Source organism: Branchiostoma lanceolatum, chromosome 2, assembly GCF_035083965.1.
Source record: "Branchiostoma lanceolatum isolate klBraLanc5 chromosome 2, klBraLanc5.hap2, whole genome shotgun sequence".
Lineage (NCBI taxonomy): Eukaryota > Metazoa > Chordata > Leptocardii > Amphioxiformes > Branchiostomatidae > Branchiostoma > Branchiostoma lanceolatum.
The window spans coordinates 9512131-9528746 of NC_089723.1; the positions used below are offsets into that span (position 1 = coordinate 9512131).

Below are 16616 nucleotides of genomic sequence, written 5' to 3' on the forward strand. Positions count from 1 at the left end.
TACCCAAGCAACTGGATAAAATTTTGGAACAGCCAGACGTTTCAGACAGCATCCGCTATCTTTCGTCAGTGACTAAGGACAAATCTGGCAGAACTAGGTTTTATACCAAAACTCTGAATAGATATGTTAGTAAAGTGAAGCAAATTTCAGATGGTTCAATAGAATAGTAAGTCAAGATAAGGTTGTATGCTAATGACTCAATTTGCTCCTGATATTTCAAGAGCTAATATTTTAAAACCACGAAATGGGTAATTTCAACTTTAATCAGGTGATAAATCGGATGATAGATTTGCAGTTCATCCAAAATAGGATTTAATGTTGCCCGGAGGCAACGCTATCTGTCTGTATACTACCTTCCCGCCTTGGGCATGTACCATACATTCATCCTATACCATGTGCCCTTTCATTCCCGGAATCTAATTTCCTGGAAAACTTTCTCCTAAATCCTTTGATACATGAGGCTCACTGTACCTGTCACTGGAGCAGATACGTCAGACATGTCGCGCAACACTTTGTTTCACGTTGTTCAGTGTGCTTAGTGAATCAAAGCATTATCTTCTGTTTGAAACAAAGTATGTTAGGGAAAGTCATGGTTCACGAATGCTTAGTAAACTCAAAATTAATGGTTCACACATGGTTTAGTAACTCTCTGTGAGATACATCTTGTCGAAGAGTTTATTGAGTTTATTGAGTTTATTGAGATACCCTTTAGCCCCTTTAGGGGGCTAATCTTCCAGGGCTCATAAACACTACATGTACATCACAAAATACATACATACGTACACACATAATTACATATTTACATACTGCAATAAAAACTGCAATAAAAATAAAAACATACCTGCAAATTTCTACAATTGCTAACTATTTACAAATCAAACTATCAATCCATCATCAAGTTAAAACCATTACGTCGCATACAATTGATCAACCAATTTCTTGAAGTGTCTAACATCCGATACGATCTTGAATTCGCTAGGTAGTGCATTCCATAACATTACGGATCTGTAGCTGAACATTCTCTTTCCGCTGTTGTTCTTAGGTTTGAAAAGATAATAATTGTGCACTGATTGCCTAGTAGAGTAGCTGTGCGATGCATGGACTGGTACAAATGCTTTGTAAATCTCATATGGCTCACCTATATTCGAAGAAGCTATTCGAAACTGAAATCGGTGTGAGGGTTCAGCTCTAACTTACTGGCAACACAACATGTTGAGTTTTCTACAGGTACAGAAAGAGTTCGACCATATGATGTACGAATTGTGGACATGGAGAATACATTATGTTGTGCAACATAATGAGCATTACATGTTGGGCCATGGGGCAGCCGTAGCTATCACCGTTGAAAGGTTCGTTTTCTATGAAATCACTCACTTCGGCCCCACGACGGACCACTATAACGACAGACCATTTTTGTGGCAATGGTCTTTACCGGCAACATTGCAGACAGCGTAAGAGTTGTGACCTCCAGGGGTCATGATGCACAAGGGCAAACACGAAGGACATCCATGTCGCTACTACTGGATGTCAGATCTATATCTGTGTACTGAGAGAAAATGTCCGCACGTTATAAACATGTTTACCTTCACGTACTCCGTTGCTTCCTCTTCTTCTTCTGTTCCAAACAAAGAAGGTCAATGGCCCGGAGCAGACGGTGGTCACCACTGGTAAAGTAGCAGACACCTTGTGGTGTTCGATTACATTATGTAGCAAGTGTCAGGACGTTTGGCCTGCAATAGCGCCACTGTAAATGACCCGTTTTAACCTGAACGGCTTAAAGAAAGACATTTAAGGGTCATCAAAGTAGGCATTCCGGCAGCGCAGAAGCGCACCAGACATGCGGAACTGTGGGATATATTAAGTGCCTCATTGTCTCTGGTAAATGGTGTTTTCACGTTCGCAGAAATCCAATAATCCCTTACGTCTCATTGCCTGTTCTTCAGGATATGCTTTTGTGATCATTAGTAAACCCAAACACGCTGCCAATCTCTGTACATAGTGATTTTCCTGGAACAATAACACTTCACCCGTCCGTGCACACGCACTCGATATTATGAGAGTACACCTGAGAGAATCGATTGCGTACGTATTTCCACAATTCCATAGGGGATCACTATTCCACTAGACCGCGATCGTGCTGCGACCTCGCTGCAACCTAAATTGGATTTATGCAACCATTGCTACATAATTTGAATATCATACACGATGTAAATGTATGACTAAATACACAACAAAACACACACAATTCAAAGGATTTGTTTGTTTTTTCAATGAAAGTCATTGAGTGCTCCATCAGGTTTGACGCCCCCCCCCCCTCTCACTGGACCCGCGGCATGCTAGCGGCGTCGCTGCGGCCAATTGAATTGACAAAGCACTCAATGAATTTCATCGACAAAAAACGTATATCATATAAGCTTTGTCAAATCTAGTTTAGGACGCAGCGACGACGCCAGTGTGCCGCCAGTCCGGTAAGAGGGGGGCTTCAGGCCGCAGGTTGCCGCCCAAGTGGGATGGGGTGTAAACGTTTCTCATGCACAGATGTTGTTAACTTGCTCGGCACTGCATGGTGTACAATTTGGCTTCAATAATAACATCAATAATGTAGTCCTTGAAAGAGTGTTCTGAAGAGATTACTCGTGAAAACTTGCCCATAAAAACTCCCCTTATTTTATTTGAAGTTCTCCTCCGGCGCTGATATTCTCCATTCGTAAACCCGTTCCATCTCCAGGGGGTTTACAAAATTACCAGCTCATATTCCTTTGACTCACATAACAGTCAAGTCTTATGAGTTAACTTAAAGCAGTAAGACGTCAAAGGCATGCATTTATGCCGTCAGATATCAGTGAAAACGTGGTGTCATAAATACTTCATCGATGTTATCTCATTTATTGTCCTGGTGTCGTGACTTCACCACTTATCTTGCTCGGTTCAGTGAAGAGTAGATTTGTTACATGTATATGGTTACCTCAGCAAGCCCCGTACTGTAGTTGTAGTCTCTATCAGACTAACTTCGCCGGGTATAGGGAGAACATTTGCCACCGTAGGTTTTCATTTGCAGGCGATGTTAACCTTCTTGTAGACTGACTATCATGGCCAATAATCGAACTTTTTTGCCGAATTCTACGATCCGTACCCCCGTAGGAAGGCCTGGTGGAGGCTACTGTAGTTGACTGCCGATCTAACAGTTTCGGTTAACCTAGAATTAATCCTTTGAATTCGCGAAGTTCACCAACTGCATTGTACCCGATGCCAGCATTGAAACACTACTTAGCGGTTGCGTAAAATTGAATCAATCAACCTTTCTCCTCAGAGACCGTGAAGTTGGGCACGCCGGAATGATTGTATGAAGGGACGGAGAACACCCAATTCATCATCTTGTCTCTTCGGGGACACATTTCTACTGGAACGCGTACACGAACCATTGCACATCTCCGCCCTGACAGACACCTTGCAGATAATTATAGCACGTATGTCAAACACGTTCTGCGTTTTTACACCACCCACGCCCCGTCGGCAGTTACAATTCAAACGGTACGACGCAATAACTCATTCTCCAAACATGGGAAAACAGTGTACAGGAAAAACATGACCATAGCATGTATGGGACAAAAGATTTGGGAAAAAACGCGTATTTTGCTGAAGTACCAAAGTCACACAACGGGGGGCCTACAACCGATTTTGACTTTTGTCTTCCCAACTATCCGCATACTAAATACCATTACAATCAATCAAGAGGTTATTAAGTTTTTTCTGACTACAGATACCCGGAAACACAAATGGAAACACACACACACACACACACACACACACACACACACACACACACACACAAAGGGAAAGACCAGACAAAATACCTTTATTTTTCACAGAGCTAACAAGACATTTATTTGATAGTTTTATGGTCAGGATTATCATTGTGACACTAAGAAGAAAGTAGATCAAGAAATGTATCCTACACGACTTGTGTTTCCTTCATGTATGTGTTCTACTCTGCCTGGTGTACGTAGCCAGGACGCCGCCCAAGAAGGCATATGCTTTCTGATATATCACTTCCAAACAGAGCGTATATCCGAAGCATTCAAACCACGGGACTGCACATCAGCGCTCAAGACGCGCAGCGCACAATTGAGACAGAATGGTGTGTCTTCTACGTACAATGCTGGCATTCAGGAAGATTTCCCACCGGTGACATTTGATTCGTTAACCAACACAAGTGTAGCAGTCAGGCGAGCGCTGATTCCCATGTATTTATACAGACCGATGCGCCGTGGCATTTCCGATCTACTGCTGGGTAAAGAAGCTGCATGTCTGAGAACACCTTGGACTGACATTGGACCATCTACACGGAAGGTAGGCAATGTTGAGTATGTTTATGGAGGTAAGCCATCCATGTAATAAGATACGCCAAAAATGATTACTCAAGCAACTGGATAAGATTGTCTTAACCTCATTAACATATGTATTCAGAGTTTTGGTATAAAACCTGGTTTCCCAAATAGGCCCAGATCTATCCTTAGTCACTGACGAAAGACAGCGGATGCTATTTTATCCAGTTGCCTGAGTAATTATTTTTGGAATATTGAGTATGATTTTTTCTAACACACTAAAATTGGAGTGTATTAAACAAATAAGAGTGATCACTACTTGATACTGCATATTGATTATAGAATATCTATTTCTTCCGTTTGTTTGTATGTCCTCTCAGCAATACTAAGGCATTTTACTTCCAAACTCTAGAGGATCCATTACCTTCAATGTCTTCAACACTTTTCTTGCTCATTTTTGCCCAAAATATGTTGCTTTCCTCTACAGCATGATAACACAGTTCTACGAATTCGTTCAGATGTTTTCGGCGAGGTGCTTTTGAACAACAAAAAACGGGGGCGAAACGGTTAGATTGTGTCACTTGTTGCCTTCAAATATACTGCATTCTACTTGTGCTCGAATATTTGTCAGCCCATCCTAGAGATTTACGTAGGAATATTCTTCATTACTTCTTACATGAAAGAGAAGCAACAATGGAACATGTAACAACGTGACTGACCAGTCTTACATGGCAACCAGATGGACAGAAAGATTTCAACAAACACAGAACCCCGCGAAAATAGACACGATCTACAAAGACAGGCCCAGAAATCCAGAATGGCCCAGTATAAGGCTGAGCAATGCTCTGAAAGTGACTGCGGGGATATTGATAGTTGAGGTTATTGATGCGGACCTTAAGTATCAGACACCCTATCTGTGAGGACCCCATCGTGAACCCAGGTGACATAGTACTTCCTTGATTCAGTGCAGTACAATGTTGTGGTAAAATTTGACGCTGATTTTGGAAAGCAGCGTCTGTCATCGATTTCCATCCCCTTTTCATTCAATTTTCTTTTCATTTCTTTGATGTATGCCTACCAGGGATGTCCATGTAGCTCACCTTTTAGTGACCTCACAGTTGAGCTCCTGATTCCAATTTTTGGGTAACCTGGAGACGCCAGTTCAATCCTGGGTTGGGGTCATCTCGGTTGGAGCTACACCCGTCTTTCGGAAGGGACGTAAATTTGGGGTTCCGAGTTGAGGAGGTGTTTCGAGCGCGTTAAGGGGGAAGGGCTAGCAACATGTGAAAATATACCCTGCTACGGAAACAGCAAGGAAACGTGCTGATCTATGTGCCACTAGGCAATACAATAGTCTGAACGAGCGATATATGCCTACCACATAACCACAAAGCCAATGTCGGTTTCTGCTAGACTTACTCAGCATCAAAAGAAAGATTACGAGATCCTCTAGATCCATTTCTGCTAATCCCATGTGATCGTACAGAGATTCACACACTGACAAAAACACCATTTGCGAGATCACCAGCCTTAGGGTGATTTTTATCAACGTTACATTTGCACAAAGGAGTAGTAAGTCTTCTCGTGCAGAACAACTATTTGCTACCTTATATGCAATTGCTGACTCAAATGGAGTGTTATCCAAGGAGTTGTTATGATTATTGTGTGCAAAGAATGCATCGAGTGAATAACAGCTGGCATTCAGATGCAATAAGGGCTTCATATGTCTAGAAGACATCTGTTAAAGCAAAATATGATTCAATTTATTGATCGATCCTCCTCCTTGCGTGGTTTCTGCCATTATGCATTGTGTAGCACAATTGAGGAGATTGAATTACATCTCGAGATTGTTATTACGTTAAGTAGTATGGATGCAGCATATGAAGCTCCCTGTGTGTATGGATGTATGTTGACAACAGTATAGTTATTTATAACCTTGTTAGTCAAACAGTTACCGTCAACAGTAGTGATCTGAGTGATGGTGATGAGTTTAGTATGTATTATCGATCGAGAAAGGTGTCCCAAATTGACATAATAAGTAAGGCAGTCGTAGGCTACGTCTTTTGGTAACAAAACAAGATGTAGATTCATGTGCCAGGCTGGCACCGCAGGTTATGTGAAGGAAAAGAAAATCATCGTTCACAGAAACTCCCCGGGGCTCTGCGCAGCTCAGCGCGTGATGTGGTGTTTGTGTCGGGAGATGTTTCTCACGTTTAGCAGCTTTTTGGTTTTGTGCAGCTCGTTTGAGTTGAACAGTTTGACATCTCGCAGTGATTGCCTCTTTTTGTTAAAAGCAACGGACAAATAAGGTTTCAGGAAAAGTTACGACCAGACCGTTAAACGGACTACGTCAGAGACATAAACAATTCTTAAACCGCCATAAGAAAATGAACTTCAAGCAAAGTTTGCATTAAGTTCATATTCTGGCAAATTTCAATTGCGGCCATGTGCTGTACTTTAAGAAAAAGCCGTTACATGATAGCAAAAATGTTACACTGATATTGTAATTCACAGGTGACTAAATCAATATGTCAGTATTAATGCCGTTGCTAGATACCTGCTTAAGTAACTACTATGTAGCACAACTGTTTCACCTCATTAACACTTCCTCTGCACTTGAAGATAAGTCAGTTATGCGCAGCTGAGCACGAGCCAAACCGCTACACGGGAGACACGCAGCAGAGTCTAATGGCTGCATGATGTATGCGTCACGACTAGGGCTGCGTACCTAAACGTAACATCAGGTACAGGTACAGGTACCAGTATAGGGGTTTAGGTTCAGGTACAAGTACAAGTACCAGTACTGGGGTTTAGGTATACACAGCTTACTGTTCCCAAAGAGGAGTGTTTCTTCATAAATAAAAATGGCCCTTTCATCTAAAAAAAACTCTGCACCTGTACCTGTACCTGCACAATTTGAAAAAAAATCAACATGTGTTCTTCTGAACTTCTTCAATAAGGCCACACCAACTTGATTTTATGGATGACATCCTCTGGAGACCCCAAAACTAATGCGCGCGGGCGAAAAAAAAGAAAATCCAGCCAAACAAAAATGCTGCTAAACCACAGGGCTACTAGTACAAAGCTGGTATTGCGCATTGAACCACAGAACACAGTTTATTTGTAGGAGGTACATGTAGGTTGTCTTGTTCATCATAGCAGACTCAGTGCAAGTGATTAATTTTTAATATATTGACAAGAACGACCAAAGAAGTATACTATTAGAAGGTATTTGGCTCCAAGGACTGTGGATGATATATGACTGTAATAAGAATTATAACCCATATACACCCATAAGGGCAGTTTCAACATACATGGCATTGAACTCCATATTAAGCATTCCATGGTTTACGCTCACAAATCTCACTGTGAAACCTCTGCCAATCCCTTAATTCCTCTGCCATGTCTCTCATTATTGCAAAAGAAACGTGTGAGAGCCACTCTGGATAGGTCGTGTTTGAAATTGTCTGGGCGATACTCGCTGCATGGCCTCCGCGATCCTCTCGTACAACTTTGCAAACGCAAAATCTCCCTAGCCAACATCGATGGCATACCAATCCACAAATACGCCCCAGTTTTCCGATAAGCCGGCACAATGCTAGCCTTTTGCGGCAATCTAAGTCAGCAAGTTCCGGAGTTCCGTGTAGCCTTGGAGGAGGTGATTTTTTTTTTTTTGACAACAGGCGAAAATCAATGCGCGCGCGGATGTCATCCATAAGATTAAGATGGTGTGGCCTAATGACAGAAACATAAATAAAACTGTTAACAGCTTTCACGCTACAGTACCGGTACACAGTACCAGTACGCAGCCCTAGTCACGACAGACTCGGCTAGCAGAATGCTGCATGGGTTACAGACCAAAACTTCACCGAAATAAGATGAGGCAGATCAAGGGAACGACCTATTTCTCCACAAAAGATTTGGATTTATGAAAAGGGGCGGGAATCTCATCATTGCCAGATCTATGACCAACGCATTGTGACATCTCCAATGTCAAAATTACAATTGAGTATGAAGAAGAGTAGACGATCTGTATGGATTTCCAGAGTTATTGCGAGGTACACGATCTTTTTGACAGAAGGCGGATTTTCATTACAGGCCTGTGATTTTGATCAAAGCAACTGGCAAAAGGCCCAACTCAAGAACTTCCCAGGCGTACGAGTAGTGCTGCTTCGCCAAGTAGGTAACCATCATATCGTGGCCCTTCCTTTGGGTCCTGCGGACTTTTCGAGGTCATACAACAGTAATGATGAATTATACATAGCTTATTGTTCCCAAAGAGGAGTGATTCTTCAACAATAAGAATGCCCCTTTCGTCTCATATAACATCCATTTTACTCGCGGGCTGTTCTGTATTCCGATACTCCCCCCTGCTCTGCACTAAAGGGCCTACACACGAAAAACGTTTAAGGTTGACTGCCCACATTAGTAGCACTGGAAAGTGCAATTGCAAGTTGACCGTGCTAATACTGCACAGGACATCCATCAGTAAGGCGGTGGCAGGCTAACTGTCGGATACGGTACAAGAATGGATAAAGAAGCGAATTTACACCGACCCGACATGATCAGGTATCACCATGTCAAGTTTCGGTAATCAGTTTACCACGTGTGGATTACGGCAGCATGTGGAGTGCAGTTAATGAATATGATCACCATTGTAGAACATTATGACAAAGAACGCCATAGAATTAAAGATGGGTGGACTACGTAGCAACCACAGGCCTTCCTATCACCATGTCAAGTTTCGGTAATCAATCTACCACGGATGGATGACAGCAGCCTGTGCAATGTACAGTGTAGTCAATGAATATGATCACCATCCTACCTCGATCCCGTGTACTGTAGAACATTATGATAAAGAATAACATAGAATTGAATTGAATTGAATTCAAGCTGAACGAGCTAGGTAGCCTCCACCAGGCCTTTCTAAGGGGTTATGGATAGTAGACTTCGGTAAGAATAGGGTGAAAACTTGGCCAACTGTACTCTATGGCTGGCTCTCTCCTCTTGCAGGTTATTCTGTTTGGCCAATTTAGACTATTTCGAGGAATCGATGGAGTCTGTTAGTGACTAGAATTACGTACATCGATAATGTCGTCTGTCATGTTGTCAAAACGATCTAAAACTCTAGCTATAGAACATTCCCTTCCAAAGTGAAGAATGATTCCCGGTAGATTCTGAGGTAATGATATCGGACAGGAGTCAGACACACCGGTCATGTAAGAAGGTCTCCCAAATCGATCAGCGGGATGATTCATGGTGCTGTCCCCGCTAAGTGACCGACCTTGCCGCCTCAATTTTACTCCCATCGACACACAAGCCCCTGGTGAATCAAACACAGGATTATCCGAGGCTTTGCTGAATACAGGAGCTATCCCAGGAGAGTCTATGTACCATGGTTCAAACCGATCGCAAACAAATCATCCATAACACAGCATGGATTCTCAGCGAAGCAGATACAAAAGTCACGGACAAGTTACTAGTTGAATAGAACACCCAAATCCCAAACACCAGTAACATCTACTGACATAATTTCACCAGGGTACATAAGTCCGCCACTATAAAATAAAACGTCCAAATAGAGCTCGGGTTCGAATCCCCTGACGCAACCGATGTTGTGCCCTTAGGAAAGGCACTTGACACGACTTTCCTCACTCCACCCAGGTGTAAAAATGGGTTTCCGTTCTCTGTACGTGGCACTGTTAATGCAAGTTATAGAAATTTGAGTGCAGTGCCACGTCGTCCTTGTCTATACAAAATCAATAGAAAAACATTGATCTCCAACGTAACGTCCCCCAGTATAATGAAGTCCTGTATATCTAAACTGTGCTTACCTTGGGGGTGCTGCACTAGAGATCTCTCAAACATACTGCTTTTCAAAGTGGCGGATGTATGTTACTCGTCGGATTGATGCTGTTGGAGGTTACGTACCTTAAGCTTTGGACTGTAAGAGCAACAACAACGATGGTGTAAGCCGGCAATCCAACACTGTCTTCCCTGGTGATCATAGATTTCACCTTTTATGGGAATCATTCAAACGACAATTTCAACCTTGTGGAAAATACAGTATCTTAATTTGGTCGAAGACGAAGAGACATTGGCCTTGGTAACTCTTTGCTCTCTGAAACATGACTTCCCGCCAGCATGCATGGACTCTAACACCTGCTTTCTTTGAGGGACGCCCGAGGACAGTAGGGGATGATGCAGAGCCCAGGTGTACATCCTCAGAGGAGACGGAATGAGCTCTACATCTCTTAACATGCTACTAAATATGTAGAGATGTCATAAAAGGTTACTCAAACCATGCTGAAGTCAGCCAGGCATTGTCTAAGGTTGTGTAGTCCGTGCCAGTGCCATCTCCATGTTTCATGAGGGCATGGAACTCACCCCCAACATCCTCAGGCATTCTCCATAATCTTTGAACATTGTAAATGTATCGTCACGCGTTATGGAAGATGACCTTAATGCCTGGCATTGAATTTTTCTCTTCCAAAAGCAAATGTAGAGAAGGTCTGAGTTTGCATTTCATGAGGTACGCTTCCTAGATTCTCCCTATCTTGACAATGAATGCACATATAACATTGCCAGTTACTGTCTTATCCTACCATACTGGCCACACAAAACGCCTTCCTGATCCAATGTGTCGTTCGTTATCCTCCCTCGATGCCATGTTGATTTAAACATGTCCTCCCAAACACCGGCGGTGCCTGACGGAGAGGAAGTGAACCTAATCATTATGGCATCCGGTATGGTTGTTCCCGTGAGCTAGGTGGTAAATCTACTCAGTTCTTCTGGCTTTATTTCAGTTCTCTGGTTAACTACAAGGTAATCTATTTTCCTTCAAAATGAGACTACTACATATCAATGTTCAGTGAGATGGGAACGCTTTGATGCCTGAACTTCATTCCATCCAAACGACCCGGAGAGCATTTAGCGTTATGAACTTTGCTGTACGGCTGATACAAATGTATTTAGCCCCCGGCAAACCAATTTACAGTTGTATACCTTTGTACATCATGCCGTTAAGTGCGGTTTTATTGGAGGCCACTGGTGACCTCTTGTATATCAACGTTTTAACGTCTGCATATGATATCGAAATGACTGCCCGAAGGAAGACCTATGGTTCTTTGCTGTCAAATTTGACGTGCCAGGGCAAAGATCAGATGCAAGACACGACTGCTAATGCTTGACCTCAAACCAAGTTTTTCTAAGGTCCTCGCTAAAAAGTTATTTTGTGTCGGCTTTTGTGTGTTCACTGGATGTTTCTGTTCGGCATTTGTACGCTGTGGTCCCTCTTGTCTATCATGCCTCTTAGCCTCTCTGTACACGTAACTTGGTTCTAGATAGTTTGTGTCCTCCCATGTATGTATTATGACGTCAGTGTAACTTAGAAGACTTGCTATCTTGGGCAAGGTTAACTGTGTGGAGAAAAGTAAATACTGTTAGATTTCGCAGATTATGTCTTCCTTTTACGATGTCAAAACATGACAATGTTCCGACAAATGATTAAGAAAAGATGAGTAGAAGACAGTGAAAGGGCAAAGATCATAGATGACACTTTTAAACGAAGTGCTTTCGCTCAAGGATCAGGGATAACCTCTTCCCTTACATAAGCTAGGGAAGCAAGGCGAACTTCAGATCAAACGATGGCAAAGCAATCATTGCAATGCAGCATCTTGTTACACCGGGATCTCCATGGGACTGGTCGGGGATTTGGTCTGTACAAGAGACGAAAATAGGCACGTAAGTTGTATGGAAGTACAGAGTACTAAAGGTTCTGAACAGCAAATGGGAAAGCGTAAACAGTTAAGGATGAAAGCATTTAAGAGTTGTAGTTTCGGCAGTTGAGCAGGGAACGTAAGATTGACTGTTGCCCACCAGAATTGAAGATCTACAAGGATGAAGTCTAGATAAGAGAACATTGACGATGTATGAACGTAGACAAGGCTGGAATAAAAAGTGTGGACTAAATCTTATGTACATTTTACAAATACCGTGATAAGCATACATCCCTGACCAGTGAATGGTATTTATGATATTGATATGATAAATCGTGGGGAACAACCTTCACGGTGTTTTCTACCAGGCTTCCAGCTGTATTTTTCTCAGTTCATTGCCTTGATGCCACCTTAACCATTTATCATTGTTCACCCACTTCAGGTCGGTAAAACTGTGCTAATATTTGATTTATGAATTCATGGGATTTCTAAATTTATTACCTCTGGACCCGGAAGCCACGTGATAGAACTCTAAGAGCCTGCTTTCGCAAAGAAACTCCACTGTCCTTAGATCTAAATGTCACGACATTCAGCCACATAAAACTATACTCACCAACGAGAAGAGCCTGCCTTTCTGCTATCTCCCAAAGTATCCGATGGCTTGATAGATGTTGAAGTCAAATACCCGGTAAGATAAGATTCTGTGCCTGATATTTTACCTTTCATCTCCGTATCTACAGGATGGTCGTAGGGAGGATTTTGGATATGATGTTAATCAAATGCAATAGAGAGAAAGAAAGATAGGAGGAGAGTATTTTTTCTAGCGTAAAGTTAAAGATAGATAGATACATGTGCAATGTCCATCGGAAACAAGACAAGCTAAATACATTTTGAGGAGATAGTAGTCAGAAGAAAGTTGATTTCAATGAAATCACTTCATGTAATTTTCACTCATCCATTCCGTACGCAACAAATAAAAAAAAGTCTGTCTACCACTTGGGAGCATCTACATATTTAGATGAAAAATCAGACTGTCCCAACAAGCCTATATTCTGTTTGGCTCGTGTGAAGCCTCTGACGTTATTAATCCAACACTTTGTGATCTGCCCTAAAGGAAAAATTATCCTGTAACACTCACGCTGGTTTTAGGATTGCAATATTACGACTGACCCAAAGGACTTGAAAATGCAAGGATTTCCCTGAGGAAGGGAATACGAGGTTCTTGTGCTCATGTGCACATGACATTCCTGACACTTAGGGTGCTTCGAATCCTTAGATATTGCTCAAAGGTCCTCTCTGATCAGCGTCATTCCTCTTGCCAGACATTGCCATCTCTCATCCCCCACAATGCCTCTAACACTTGTCTCCACCGAGAAGGTTCACATTAATAAGATGTTATCCTACGTGGTTGGTTTTCTTCTCACTAAGATAACTTTGAGGAAACTTGGTGCCAGATCATTTGCTGTGCCCCAACGGTTTAACAATTAGACTAATGGATAGATGAGATGAGATAATGAGAAGACAGTGTTAAAAACTTGCGAGTAGCTTTTGATACATTTCGGCGACATATGTTTATTCGCAGTCGGACCCAGGAATCATCTCAAGGATTAGTTGATGCAGTATTGGTTTTGTCTGTCTGCTGACTATCATTATCTCCTTGAAAAATGGAGATACTGTTGTATGTGCGTGTGTGTGTGTGTGTGTGTGTGTGTGTGTGTGTGTGTGTGTGTGTTTGTGTGTGTGTGTGTTTGTGTGTTTGTGTTCCAGGATTTTGTATTCAGCATAACTTAAGAGCCTCAGGATGGATTATGATAACATTTGGTATGCAGGTAGGTCGATTTTGGGCCCCCTGGTATGTGACCTTGGTACTGCAGCAGCAGAACGTCCATTTTCGCATCTTTTGAACTGGAGGTGATATGGTCTTGATATGTTGGTGGCAGATAGCTTGATGTAAAGAAGAAGTGGTGCAGGTTTGGGCACCCTAGCAACTTGCTCCGAAACTGCCGGGCCTTTTTGTCCAAGTCTTTCAAGGAGAATAACTGAACAGAGGAACGACGGATTTCAATGATATCTAGTATGTATGTAGCATAGACAGAAATGCACATAACGAAGTGCAAATTATGAAAATTAAGGAGAAAAATCTTTACAATCTAAATACATATAATATATGTAGTTTATGGCAGGTGGAATATCAATAGATACCGAATAAATTCCTAATTTGCATAATCAATGCAAAAGTGCCACACTCCTTCTAAGTGGTAATTGGACAATGATCGGACTGTCAACATTGTGACCTGGGTAAGTTTGTTAAATGTCTACAGTACCAAGCATAGATTTTGCAAATATGGAAGTCATTTGCATATTAGAATATTTTTGTTGGGAGATCTTTACACTTATCACTATTAACACTACAGGCTATGATATTCTTTTCGTAGTCTTTGTTTCTGTCTGTATCTGTATCTATATAGCCGGTATAACCGCCATTCGGCGCAACAAAACAGTTTCAATGAGTACTGCATTTAGCCCATATTATTATGCACATGCCATTAAAATCATTCATTCATTTTTAAGGACGCACGGACAGTCACGTGTAACATGGTAGTCAGTACAATGCCATAACGTTCCTCTCAGACCAAATAATGACCCAAGACAATGAAAGACCATAATGATATTGGGTTGACAACATGAATATGTATTTGTTAACACAAGTCGGACTTCTATGCTGAGGCTGCTACACATGTCAGCTCAAATTTAAGCATTCAGATATTCTAGATCAGCCCGTCTATCACACGAGTTGAAACGTGTTATAGAAAACCTCAGTCAACGTTTATTATCGGTTATTGGCGTGCAATTATTTTGTGGGGAGGTCGAAAATTTATGAGACGTCGATCAAAACTAATTCTGCAACAGTAGATTTCTGTTGATATTTCTTAGAATTGTTTCATCTTAATCTAAGGATGACATCCTCTGGAGACCCCAAATTGCGCGGGCGAAAAAAAAATAAGAAAAATCCAGCAGAAACAAATGCTCTTCTTTATGCTTCGGTCCCAATTAGAAAAAAAAGTTTTGCTAAACTTTCGGGCGTGACCCCTGCGTGGCCATGTGGGGCATCCTGTGGCTGCCGGGCTATTTCTAGACCCGGCCGGGACCCCGAATCATTTTAGCCCGGACTTAAAACCAACGCGGGAGGCGGTAACAAATAGACGCCGTGAGCTAATCGTGCGAGCACCGGGAGGTACCCACTCGGCACCCGGCAGTCTACCGGGACAATTCTGTGGCTTCGGGGCCCGTCCGGGACTACACCCTCGACGGGAACTGGTGCAATTAGGACCGAAGCATTATGGGTAACTACTTTCTGTTCTTAAGATAAGATATCTCACTGTTCCCAAATAAGCCAGGTCCGTCTGACCGAGGTGTGGGAGTACTCTTGACCGGACTTCAGCGGCCGTTTCACAAGGGTCATATCGGATCGGCAGGAGGTCACGGTCATCCCGCCCCTGCCAGACTTGACCAGGCCCGAGGAGGTGGAGAACTTCGCGCGGGAGTATTGGCAGTTTTGTCTCGAACTCGGCGACACCTTGTATCCGTAGATGTACGCAAGCACTGTTGGATCATCCTCATAACTATTAATAGATAGCTTTAAACAGTGCGCAAAAGTTAGGTGAGACAGATCGCTCAGTGTAATAAAACTAATATAACGAGCTACGCCCACGCCGCGTGCCTACGAACCTAGTGTGTTGCGCCAAATGGCAGTTATACCGGCTAGATACAGATACAGATGTCTGTTATGTAGCATCGAGAGTGGAGATGCGTTCAGTTAACAAGAATATTTTCAAATGTCCTGATTTTTTTAGAGATGGTGGCGCTGGAAGACCGGTTGTAAACAACAAATAGCTCGTTATGGTCAGGGAATGTAATGCTTATACATGTGTTTTCTGGTTCCATGTATCTATGTCGAGAATACGGCTAATGTGGTCTAATGACACGGCAAAGAACACATGATGGTTGTGCTTATGTGTAATGATTTGAATCAAAAGGAACGAGTTCTAGATTCAGGTCAATTGATCTATATATCATAAAATAAGGTAGCTGCATATCATATTGAATAGACCAAATCTCCTCTACCTAGAATGTGCAGGTAGTATGAATATCATTTACTAGTAGTTTGTCTTATTTTAGTTGCATTTAGTTCACTTGTTTGTTTTGAATGATTATATTTAAGTTTTTGGATTGTGTAATTGTTTGTGTTTAGACACGAGATATACACACACAGCAAAAGACGTAATATTCGTCTCATACTTTAATCCCAACGTACTCGAAAAACACTAATAGTCGTGTGAACTGTAAAACAGGTTAAGAATCGGACTTTGCCAACAGCTCTGGTTGCAGTACTTCAGTCAGCCGAAAAGTGTCCCTTTATAGGTTGATTATTATATATTTGTGTTCCAGCAAAGTTCCTCTTATTGAAAGGAAATGCGGTTAATTTCCAGTCTAAAGGAATGAGACTTTTAACCGTAACTTATTCTACTGCCTCCTGGGCTTATAATAAAATTCAAACATCAGAGATTAATTA

At 42.1% G+C, this 16616-nt stretch overlaps 1 long non-coding RNA gene across 2 annotated transcripts in view; it reads left to right on the plus strand.

The window, feature by feature from the left end:
* Positions 1-15658, plus strand: part of LOC136426715 (uncharacterized) — a 129253-nt gene extending 113595 nt beyond the window's left edge. For both annotated transcript variants that reach the window (XR_010754330.1, XR_010754331.1), the window contains 2 exons: positions 4257-4350; positions 15442-15658. This is a non-coding gene — a long non-coding RNA (uncharacterized lncRNA). The remainder of the gene's footprint in view (positions 1-4256; positions 4351-15441) is intronic.
* The last annotated feature ends 958 nt before the right edge of the window (positions 15659-16616 follow it).